The sequence below is a fragment of the Sinohyriopsis cumingii genome, chromosome 13, assembly GCF_028554795.1.
Source record: "Sinohyriopsis cumingii isolate HCF-2022 chromosome 13, ASM2855479v2, whole genome shotgun sequence".
Lineage (NCBI taxonomy): Eukaryota > Metazoa > Mollusca > Bivalvia > Unionida > Unionidae > Sinohyriopsis > Sinohyriopsis cumingii.
In genome coordinates this window covers 62432561-62444727 of record NC_142973.1, presented here as the reverse complement: position 1 = coordinate 62444727, position 12167 = coordinate 62432561, and positions in this window count along the sequence as shown.

Here is a 12167-nt window from a genome sequence, read left to right as displayed (position 1 = left end):
TTTATTTCTTTATTTAAATCTTTCAGTTTTTCTTTCTTATTTTTCGATAATTTTTTTTGCATTATTTGAATGTTATATACTCCCATAAAACAACCGCTTAGTAAATCAGAAAATTTGTTATAATTGTCAGAGAATTGCATTATGTGTCACTTTATAGTAAAAGTCACACAGGTCATGTAGGCATTCAGTAATGCGTCTCATTTTTCGAATTTGATTCTACATACCTTTAAGTGGCAAGTATTCACTTCATTTGGATTCTTACACATCCACATTCCTTAAGAAAGTCATTATTTAGATGCCCTGAGAAGTGCATAAAACAAAATCTAAGTTAAAGTATATAGACATTTTCGGATGAACTGAACCTAAAGGTGTGATCCATTACAACCCAGATTTAATGTCGTGGGCTGTGATGTCACAATGAAAGCATGCATATTGATGAACAAATTTATGCTACCCTATTTTGTGACCATTCCACTTGACATGTTCTTTTCTTGACCCAAGTTTAGTACATGTCCATTGTAAAAGACCATAGAGATTGATAATTTTCATCTGAAAGTTTCTTGATGACAGTTAAAGTGCATAACATTCAATAATCAGGACTGAAAAGACTTTGGTTGAAGAAAATTAGGTTAAATTTTAAAAGAACAAATTATATTTAATGTAAAATGAGTAAATGCTCATATATGACCTATGTGACTTTTACTATAGAAGAGAACTTGGCTTTTGTAAAAGACTGCATGCAAGGATCCTTTCCCCTTTTCCATGATGTACTTCTATGGCCATACTAATTTTTATTTGCTGGTGATGGGCCTAAAGATAAAATTTAAAATGTAAATAACACTGTTGCTCTCATGTTATGCTTATTATTATTTTTATATTTTGGAGAAAAAAAGTGTTATGATTATAATACACCACCCACTATGCTTATGCTTATTAGGACAAATATACCGTGTAAGACTCAAGAATTTGATATTGACATAAGTCACACAATTAGGGTCAGAGATTGAGTTATAAACTTTCTCTTCATCATCATTTTGCATTCAGTTCTCACTTTTTAGCATTTCATTTAATATGAAAGCTGCAGAATCTTGATTGAGCAGCTACTCTTCGGGTAAAGATTTTAATTTTATTGGTATTATAATATGATCCTAAGACAGGTTATATTTGAAAAATAATCCTGCAGTTTAATAGTTGGCATATTTATTTTATCATTTCAGAAGAGTTAACCCATTTACTTCCTTAACATTGTAAATGGGAAGAAAACACAAAGAACACTCGAAAGGAAAGCAGGACTACCTGGATGAAATAGAAGCAAGGGAGAAGATAAAGAGGTCCATTTTGAAAGGCATGCAAGAATATTTTATTTTTTGTTCTGAATATGGTGAAGAAAGATGATATAGATCATTTAGAGCTTCTAATGATTAGGTGCTATACAAAGTCCTCATTATTATTATTATTATTATTATTATTATTTAATTCCTATAAAAACCTAGTTTTTAGCTCTACTTGTCATTGACCAGAAGAGGTTATGAGATGCCTAGGTTTCTATCATATGACATCCATCCATTAGGACAAGATTGCGATGGGTTTAGCATTTTTCAGCATATGATAGGCTATTCATGGTGGCCAGTATAACTGGTAGACAAAGAACCTGAAAATCTTCTTATTGCTAAGTCCTGAATTAATGTTGACATATGGTTTTCACCAGAAGACTTATCATGATGTCTTGTTGGTCCTAAAGAAAATGGTTCTGCTTGCATATTCACTATGGCTACCATTTAGCAATCTTGAAAATCTTGTTATAGCTATTACTACTGAGTATAATTTTTTTCCATTTTAGTCTGATAAAAAAAAAAAAATTACCACCATCTTGAACAATGCTATGGCATGAATGTTTCATGTTTACTAGCTAACCTGTTGACTGGTTGGATGCCTGCCAACCTGTTACAACTTAAAAGTTTTGTTTCTTGTGCTTTAAGTGCTTTTAAGTTGCTGAAAATTGTTGACATGCATCTGTATTAAAGTTTTTCTCTTTCATTCATGTAGTTTTCCGTGCCCGACTGACCTCACCTGGGCAAGGAGGTGCACTAGTTGTAGGTCCTTACTTAACCAGTAGTCACAGTGAATCAGACACAGCAGCAGCATCAGAAGATGACTTCAGTACTTCCTCTATGTCTTCCTCACCATGTAGCATAAATAGGGAAAAGCAGGAAAGGAGACACATTGTTACCTATGATACCCGTAGGAAGAGATCTAGGAGAAAAAGTAAAACATCAGACAAGAAAAAGCACAGTGTAAGCTTTGATTTTTTTTGAAAGTGTATTTTGTTGCACTTAGATAACTACTTTCATGTACATTAGCTATGATTTACAGCTGAAAATCATTTTTCTGTTTTTGCAAAATCTTGTACCAGGATATGTTGTTTACTTATACCCCAAAAGACCAATGTTTCAAACCTAACTTAGTTATTTAATTGATACAGAGATCATTGGCTCAACTGGATTGCATTTTTGTATCAGAATTTCTAATGATCTGCTGAACATTCTGAAATTTTTTTAATTATCAAATAATGTCGTTACTCTGTTTATTTTAAGGAGCCTGAAAATGGTTTGCTTGGGGAAACTGTTTATATGAGTATCAATCATACACTGATTAGATCTTTGGTATTTAAGATCAAATTATATGATCAGATCACAAAAACAAGTTAACTCTTATCTAGTAAAACCTGACTGCAGTGACCTCTGCTATGAAAGACCACCTGTAATTTACTTCTAGAATACTGTATAAATACACTGGCACAAGCATTACTATGTATATTTGATTTAATTTATATTTGGTTTAATTTATTTTTTTGTTTGTTTAAAAAAAATTCAATTCCATTATGTGCTATTTTAATGTAACTTTATTTACTGGATTTGTTATTTTTCAGAAATTCAGTTAAGTTCTATTTGACCTGACTGTTTTTCATAAACAACTAATAATAGAAACTTTGTATCTAATGCTGACCTAGTTCCTGACCTTGATTCAGAATCAGTAAGAGTTGAAGTAAACCACTTTACATTTTTTTTATATATAGTCTTTCTCAGAGTAAGATACATAAAGTGAAATCGAGGCCATACTTGGAGTACATGACAAATAACATGTAAGAGTTAGGTTTTTCCAGAGGATTGACCCACATCAGGGCATCTGTTTTGCGCTGTAGCTAGATTTATTATTGATGTTTTGAGAAAGAATAGTCATTACTTGCCTTGACACTGGAGACATTCAGGAGTTTTATGTTGTGATCAGTTTTTGGTGTTAATTATTTTGTTTTCTTAAAATTATTTGGATTCCAAGAGATTATTTTTCCCTGGAAATACCTGTGCTCTAAATTAATTCTTGGACAAGGACAGTTATCGAAATTTACATGGAATTCAAAGACTGGGATATTATTTTCTGTGATTCTACAAAGAACTATTGACACATCAATACAACACTGACCACAGCATACGTCATCGCTTTCCATTTTGGACTTCATCGGGATTCGAACTCAGTTTCATTAGGAATATTTATTACTAAGACTTCTATTTTTTAATTCTTGGATTATTTTTGGATTTGATTTGTAAAACCCTAAGTTCGTTTTCTCATTTTTACCTTGTTTTTCTAAGGAAAGAAATTATTTATTAAATTTTACAAAGCTTGTTGTCTTCACTCTTTTCTTGTTACGTTTTGTAAGAGTCTAAACATGTAACAGCATATACTAGTTAAAGACAACTGGCAGCCATGAATCTTTCGTATAATGTATGTTTCAACACTGCCATGAATGAATAAAACAATATATGATTACTACAGACCTTGATTTAGTTCTTTGTAACCATGATCACTTTGTTGTTTCTGTAGGCAGATTGCAGTTGTTTTGAAGTGGGATGCATACAAAAATGAGGATGAATGTTGAGTTTTTTTTCTCCAGTTTCTTTAATGTATAGGATAGTTGTATGATACAGGCTGTAACCAAGACTTCATGTCACAAACCACAATGGTAGTGCTGTAGTCATCTAAATCCTTATTGCAGTTAGCCAGTGTGCCTTTAAAGAAAGCAGTAATAGGTGCACATGGTTTAAAGGTTTGCATTGATTGTTTATCATTTGTGGAAACTTGCAGCTGGTGCATTTGCTTATTTTTTGCTGAATCATAGACAGAGTAAAAGATTATGATATTTTTGACAAATACTTCTGGAAACCAGTTGAGAAAACAGTCATTGATCTCAAACATTATTCTAAGAGGCATGTACATAAACAAGCTGCCTTAGAGATTAAACCACTAAGCAAGAAATATGAAGCACACTCAGTAAATTGTAAAAGTCAGAGTGTGTGTGTGTGTGTGTGTGTGTGATTTGGATTTTTCATGTAGCTTTAACAATGTTTCAGTCATATTGCTTCGATGTCTGCAGCGTGGAAGTTTATAGTGATGTCTGGCATTTCAGAATTCTATCATTTCTTGTAAAACAGCATCATGGACCCCAAAATGACCAACTAACATATCTTCTCACATGCTATTCCCTTGGATAATAAAGAGCTCCACACACTTTATGTGATAATACCTGACTTTATTATTACTTTCATTCTCAGATGTCATGTTACAGATCACTGCATTATCTGAATAGGTGTGCAAAACGCATCATGTATATTCCTAATGAGGTGTGCCAAATACTGTATTTACAAATGATACTTATATTTCTTTATATGGACAAACAAAAGTAAACACAAATACAACCACTTTTTTCCAAGATTGATATTCCAACATGTTTATGATCTTGCTGGTTATATTCTTATGAAATGTACCAGGACTCTTGTACTTTATCCCCACCATCATCTAGCCACTTCCTTTGCAAAATTACACTTCCCTACTTCTCAGTTTTATGGCATTGTTGTACATTGTTTGTAACATGCATTAGGCTCTTTCCATTATATTTCACACTTTTCAAAAGACTCGAGCTCAGCAATGTTTTCTTTTATCTATGCAGGTTGGGAGAGATTCAAGCACCAGCATCAAGAAACATCTGTCAGCTGCTCATAATGTGGCCTATGTGAGTGATTAAAAGTACAGAGATGGGGGAGGGGTGTACATTGTCTCCTTTCTTTATTTGCCTCTTTGTTATAATGATTTGCAAACTCTATAATATATGGTGCAGTAATCAGGGTTGCAGGTATAATAATATAATGTTGGGATTTTTCTTAAATATGTGGGCAGGGTGTATTTGGGTGTACTCAGACATAAAGTTTAGTGAGCTTTTTAAAAATGTATTATATTTATGTCTTCAGACACTTTGTTTTTCAATAATGCAGCTTTTTTGCTAAAGTAACTTTTCAAGGCTTGTAATTTTCAGACATCATTTCTAAAGAATTTTAATTCTGCACTGTTGTTTTTGGACACAATTGTAGTTCAACAATGATAAACAAAGAGAGAGAGACTAATATTGATTTTGGAAAGTGTTGGGATGGCTTGCTCATCATCAGAAATAACCTTGACTAGCTACATGCATAATTATAGGTTACTGCATCTGTGTGGAAAAATATGAACAAATTTGTTCTGAGTTATACTGCACAACCCAGAGAGTACAGTATTAATTACAAAAACATCAGAGTTCATATTTTCCCATACAAACGCAGTAACCTTTTTATTATATACTCATTTCATTTCCTACCTAAGGCCTAATAATAAGGGAATTCATTAAAATCAAAGTAATTGAATTCATGCTGTATTTCAAAATAAATACACAACCGTAGATATCAACACATAGTAACAATATTAATGCACACATAGTACCACTCAGTGACCTTTGAACTTTGTCACATGCTTGATGTTGGTTTAAAAGGAAGATTCTCATTTGGTCTGCTTAAACTTGAAATTTATTGTTAGATTTTGAATGAATGCACATTAAAAAACTTTTGCAGTTGGTCTGGAATGTATGGATTTTTTCTGTTGATCCAACTCAATTCTGCTTTTCTGCTTATGATGGACTGGATTTATTGGGTCAGTTCAGTTCAGCAATGAGAATGTGATTTCAGTTATAAGTAGTCGAAATTACAGTACAATTTTGGTGTTTATCATGTTTTTGGATTAGCAGAACTAAATAAGAAAGTAAGTTTTGAAAATATTCAACATGTTTAAATGTAAGCATATTTATTACAGAGATGTTTTTGCCCTGTCACTTGCTTGCTTGCAGTTGGAGGGACCCCAGCTATAATCTGTATTATACAGTGTATATCTTCTATCACTAGCCTAACACTGAATCGCAATAGTTAAATGGAGAAATTGCGAAGCAGCTGTTTATGACAGTCTGTTTAGCCACTGGAAATAATACTTTTTCCTCGTCTTGGTTTATTGGCTCAGATGCTCTTAGTTTCCTACCAAAACCTTCCATTGCATTTTTTTGTTGAATTTAGAGCTTTGACTGACTAGTAAAATAGTGTGTCTCTGATAGATATGTGATAGCCCTTGGCCTCATTATGCTTTTCCTTGCTATTTTTATATACCCCAGAGAGCAATGGTCATAGTCTGAACCATTCAATTTACAAAAAGTTATGAACATTTCTCCTAAATAATTGTTTGAATTAATGGCCTTTTCAACACTGCTTCTCTTACACTTGTTGTGGACATTGTGAATTTCATGTTCATTTATTTGCTTGTTTGAAAGATTCATTTGTGACTCAATAAACTTGTCCACATCGTTCGCTTTATCATCTCTACTTTCAAACAGATGAAACAACTTTAGTTCGTCCACAAACAATTCGAATAAACTAAAACCTAAAGCATCTACTATATGAGTGTACATACTTTGTTTGCAGAGTAGTTCCTAATACACTATGCTATTTTTTGACATATGTGTCGTGCACCATGAAGGTGTTTAGTATTGTAAAATACTGCACAATTCTGACAATGGAAAGTTAGCAGAGAAAAAAAAGAGCATATACTAATTCAGTTTATTGAACATTGGGAGAAGCACATTGCTTACACTAAGATAATGAATAACATTTGTTTAAAACTTACACCTGTAGAGGGAAAAATCTAATATGTAAAGTACTGAAGAATATATCACACTTTATTAAAATAGAACAGTGTTCAAGTCAAATTTTTGTCAAACATTTTTAACACTTCTGTTATGGATAACATTAAATTCAACACCCAGTCATATTTAGGTTGTATGTGTAGGAATTATTTTTTTTGGATAACTTTATATCTGAAGATAATCTAGAACAAAACAAATGCTTATTACGTGTGTTTTATATATTGTTTTGAATTTATAAGTACAGTGCAACCCCGCTATAACGCGAATTAGAATATAATGCGGTCGTGGCATGGCTCTTGAAATTTTGTATATTCATTCACACATGAAAAAATATTTTTTGTTCAGAGTACATATAATAGTGCATAACAAAATTATTATCATTATGGGGAAGAGATCGCATATGAATTTAAATTTAGTATGATCGTGATGTGGTTCCTGAAATTTTAAATACATGTATGTGTATTTTTCTCGTACTGGGAAAAAATATTTTTTTTAAGTACGATAAATAGTGTGTAAAATATTTATCATCATTTTGGGGAACAGTTTACGTATGAATTTTAATATAATACGATCTTGGTGTAGCTTCTGAAATTTAACAATATCACCAGGTTCTTGAAGCGTTATGCCAAAATAAACATTATCAGAAATGTTATTTATTACTGGTCCATGAGTAAAACCAGTAAGTCATCTTTGTGACTGTCTTCATAATTCTGTATACAATCATTGCTTAAACAATAGCCAACATGTGTTTCTTCTTTAACTGCATACACAACCAAGCTGCAGACAATGCGGTGGTTGATAAAAGATTCTCACAGTTTAATAAACATCAAAAAACAAAAGCCACCAACATGTTTACAGGGCTTGGCGGTGTTATTAGATGCAATCAGTTGACCAGTAAATAATGTCTGCTTTATTAGCTGGAAATTGAAAGGGTATGAAATTGTACATGTGTTCAGCTTTAAAAAAATTTATAAGAATGACTCTTGACCGTTGCAGGCCTACTGCACTTAGTTCTCGGGGGTTTTGCATGTGTATGGAATTTGCTTATGAACTCGTTATTAATTTCCTTTTTTTTTTTTATAGAAAAATATTTGACCCTTATGGAAAAACAAATTCACAAACGCAAGTCGTTCTCTGCACTTTGTGCAATGATTAGTATAGTAGTTTTCACGTTTCTTTCGATATTCACAAAATTTAAAGTAAAAGTTATATGCATGCTGAAAGCATGTGTTGATTGTTAATTATTCTTGCTGTAGTCATTCAAATGAATAGGCATACAAGCATTAATTATTGGAAATTTGCAGTGGATAAATGTACATGGAAGCACATATGAGAAAATTTTATCAGTATGAAATTTGTACAGACAACGTTTATAGACCCTGGAACATAATGAACTGTACACGTGTTTCGTCTTTCTTAACCTAATTTTGGTGTTAATTTTTCCCGTTGAATTCAGACACATAATGATGTGTGACAAAAATATTGAATAGTTTAAATATGTATGCAGTTTTTACAATGGAATTACATATATTATGGATTAATTGCAAGCACCGACGGTACAATATCAGACGGCAAGTAAATGGTGTTGATACCCTGTTCATGCTGTATGTTAGACATTGAATTCAAACACAATGATCTGGGGAAAAAATTATTGAATATTGTAAATCTGTGTGCAATATTTCAATGGAATTATGTGCATTATAGATGAATTGCATGCCACGACGGCACGATAGTAAATGGTGTTGATACCCTATTCATCATATACATTAGACATGAATACACGTATAAGTGCCAATGAGTTGTTCTCTGAAAAAAGTAAAATACTGTAAAACCCCGCATTAACGCAACCCCAATATTAATGCGATCAAATTTTTGGGACCCCAATTATCATGTTATAGCGGGGTTCCACTGTATTTGGTAATGTAATTTAATGTACTTGTATAAATTTCATTATCAGATTACAAACTGTTAGTAACATTTAGGATTTATCTTCTACTCTACTATCTGCAACCACTATCAAAACAAACTACTGCTTTATCTATCTGGAAAATTACATTCAAGATCCATCATATCATATCTGTTTTCATTTTCTTTTTATTTAATAACAGACTTCTTGACAAAACTGAGATAGATTTATACAGATTTTCATGGGCAGTTGTGATGGCATGTTTTTGAAGATTGTGTATTTTGTTGAGAACTGAAATTATACAGAGCTGGGCAAGTGATGCCCATTTTCATTATTAACCCATTTTATCCTGGATATGACTACAGTTGTAATACCTCATTCTATCCTGAATACACCTGTGGTCGTAGTATCCCATTTTATCCTGAATACAACTACAGTCATACTCTGCTACGTATGTCTGTAGTGTCTCTAGAAACATGTCATACATCACAAATATTTGTGTACTTCACCAAAACAGGAAATGGTTAAAGCACTCATGCGCAGTGAAATTTAAAAAAAACTTGGTTGGAAAAGAAATTGTTGGCTTGAAAATCAATCAATAAAATGATGGACAACAAGTCAGATGTAAACATGGATGTTTTTAGCAAGGGTAGTGACATTGAAGTCTTCATGCACTTTTCGACTGATTTGGAGAATGAATCTGACTTTGAAGGCTTTCAAGAGCAATGGGTCTGGGATGATTTTTCACCTCAGTTGCAGCCATGATTTAAATTGATAGAAGGGGCAACTGTTCAACACCCAGAAGAAGCCGATGCACAACATTACTTTGAGTTACTTTGGGATGATTTAATTTGGAAAAAACTTGTTGATGAAACAAACTGTTATGCTGAACAGGAACATAGAAAAACATCCCACCAACCAAAGTCACCAAGATGGATACCAGTCGATATTCCCACAATGAAGGCCTTTAAAGGCTTATGTTTTGCCATGGGAATAATTCGTCTTCCATTAAGACATAATTATTGGCAACAAAATAAGTACATGTATATATTTGTCACATCCTTCGATAAAGTCATGTCTCGTGACACATTTGATCTGATATGGAGATGCTTGCATTTCCATGACAACGAAGAACAAGCTGCAGAGCCTCAACCAGAGGGAAGACCAGATAAATTAAGAAAATTAGATGGTACCTGGATTATTTCGACCAGAGATTTTCATCAAATTTCATACCCAAAACAAATGCAATGATTGATGAAAGCATGATCAAATTCAAAGGAAGACTGTCTTTTAGACAGTATCTCCCAGAAAAGCCTTCAAAATGGGGGGTGAAATTATGCAATAGGCCAATTGCTCAAATGGATACGTGCACAGATTCCAGGTATACAATGGCAAAGAAGATGGGCAAGAAAAGAGGCTGGCTTACAGAGTTGTAATGGAAATTTGAAAGTCTATTTTGACAACTTTTACACAAGCACAGATTTAATGAGAGACTTGCATACTAGAGGGGTGATGGTCTATGAAATGTCCATAACAACAGGAAGGGGTTGCCAAAAGAGTTGCTGTCAAAACATCTGAGAATGAAGAAACATGAATACAAAGTCGCACAGAAGGATGAACTTACATTTTCATAAGTGAAAATTGTTCTGACCTGACATTCAGTGTGGCCTCCGCAACAGCAATCTTGATAATCTTGTCTAGAATGGAAAATCATAACAACATCAGGTTTTCACTAGAAGACTTCTTATGGTATCTGTTTTGTCCAAACTGAACATGGAGATAATCTAATGTCCAATATGGCCAAACAGCCGTATTGAAAATTTTGTTAATGTTACTCCTGCTGGAAAAATGATCAATGTGAGGTTTCACTTAACTACTCCTTACAATGTCTAGTTGGTTATATATGAACACAATACCAATCTGATATCCAATAAAGCAACCATGACAGCCATAATACATTTCAGTAGGAGACTTCTTGTGATGTCTAGTTGGTCCTGAGTGAATTATGGGACACCAAGGCATTGAGTATAGTGGCCATCTTGAAAATCTTACTATTGCAAATCCTAACTAGATGATCATATTAGCATAGGGTTTTCACTAAAGGAGTTTATTGTGTCTAGTTGGTCCTAATTGAAATGGTGCTGATTTGACATCCAATATGGCCATCACTTCAGTCATCGTGAAAATCTTGTTATTGCTTCTCCTCTTCACTGGAAAGTTATATCATGTTGTTTTCACTGAAGACTTCCTATTGTGTCTAGTTGATCATAAATGACAATTATACCAATTTGACAGCCAATGTGGCCACCATAGTAGACATCTTGAAAATCTGTTACTGCTACAACATATTGACATTTTGTTTTTTCACTAGGAGACTCATGATGTCAAGTGGGTTTTAAATGAAAATTGTGCCAATCAGTCATCCAATATAGTTTTCATGACAGCCATTTTGGAAATCTTGTTATTGTTACTTCCTCAAAATATAAAGTAAATTGTAGTCATATTGACATGGGGCTTTCACCAGAAGACTTTGGTGAGGTCTAGGTGGTCCTTAATGAAAATGATGCTGATCTGATAAACAATATGGACAGGTTTAACAATGTCTCAGATTTGGATTGGGTTGTTCCAATTGCCCAGTGTGTAGATCTTCAGGGTTGTGGTCTTGGGACACATCTTTTCATATCAACACTCTAAAAATGCAGGCCATTTTCCTAGCACTACATGGGTGTGGTTTCCTTATAAGAGACTGCTGTATTCTAGTTGCCACAGAAAACATGTTGTTTGAAGCATACCTCAGATGTCAAGGAGATACTGATGCCCTTCTCCATGCATAAAGCTGGAAACCTCTTCAGTGGACAGATTTGGAGGGGATCACTATCAGAGTCTGCCACATTCCAGGTTAGAGGAATATCCTGGTGGATAGACTGTCCAGACATTGGTGGTTGGTCCTCACAGGATAATTTCTGCATTACTTGCTGGCAGAGAGGCTTTTTCATCTCAGAGGGAGGTCAGTGGTAGGCTTGTTTGCAACTATAAGCTACCACTTTATGTCTCTAAGTTCAGACCAGAATGTATGGGTGGTGGATGCCTTCAGTCAAAGGTGGGATTAACTGTACACCTGCCTTTCAGAAAAATCCCATATCTCTGATCTCAATATGCTGTTAGATGCTTCCAGAGTTGCCACTGAGGAGGGATCTACTGATGCAGCACAGG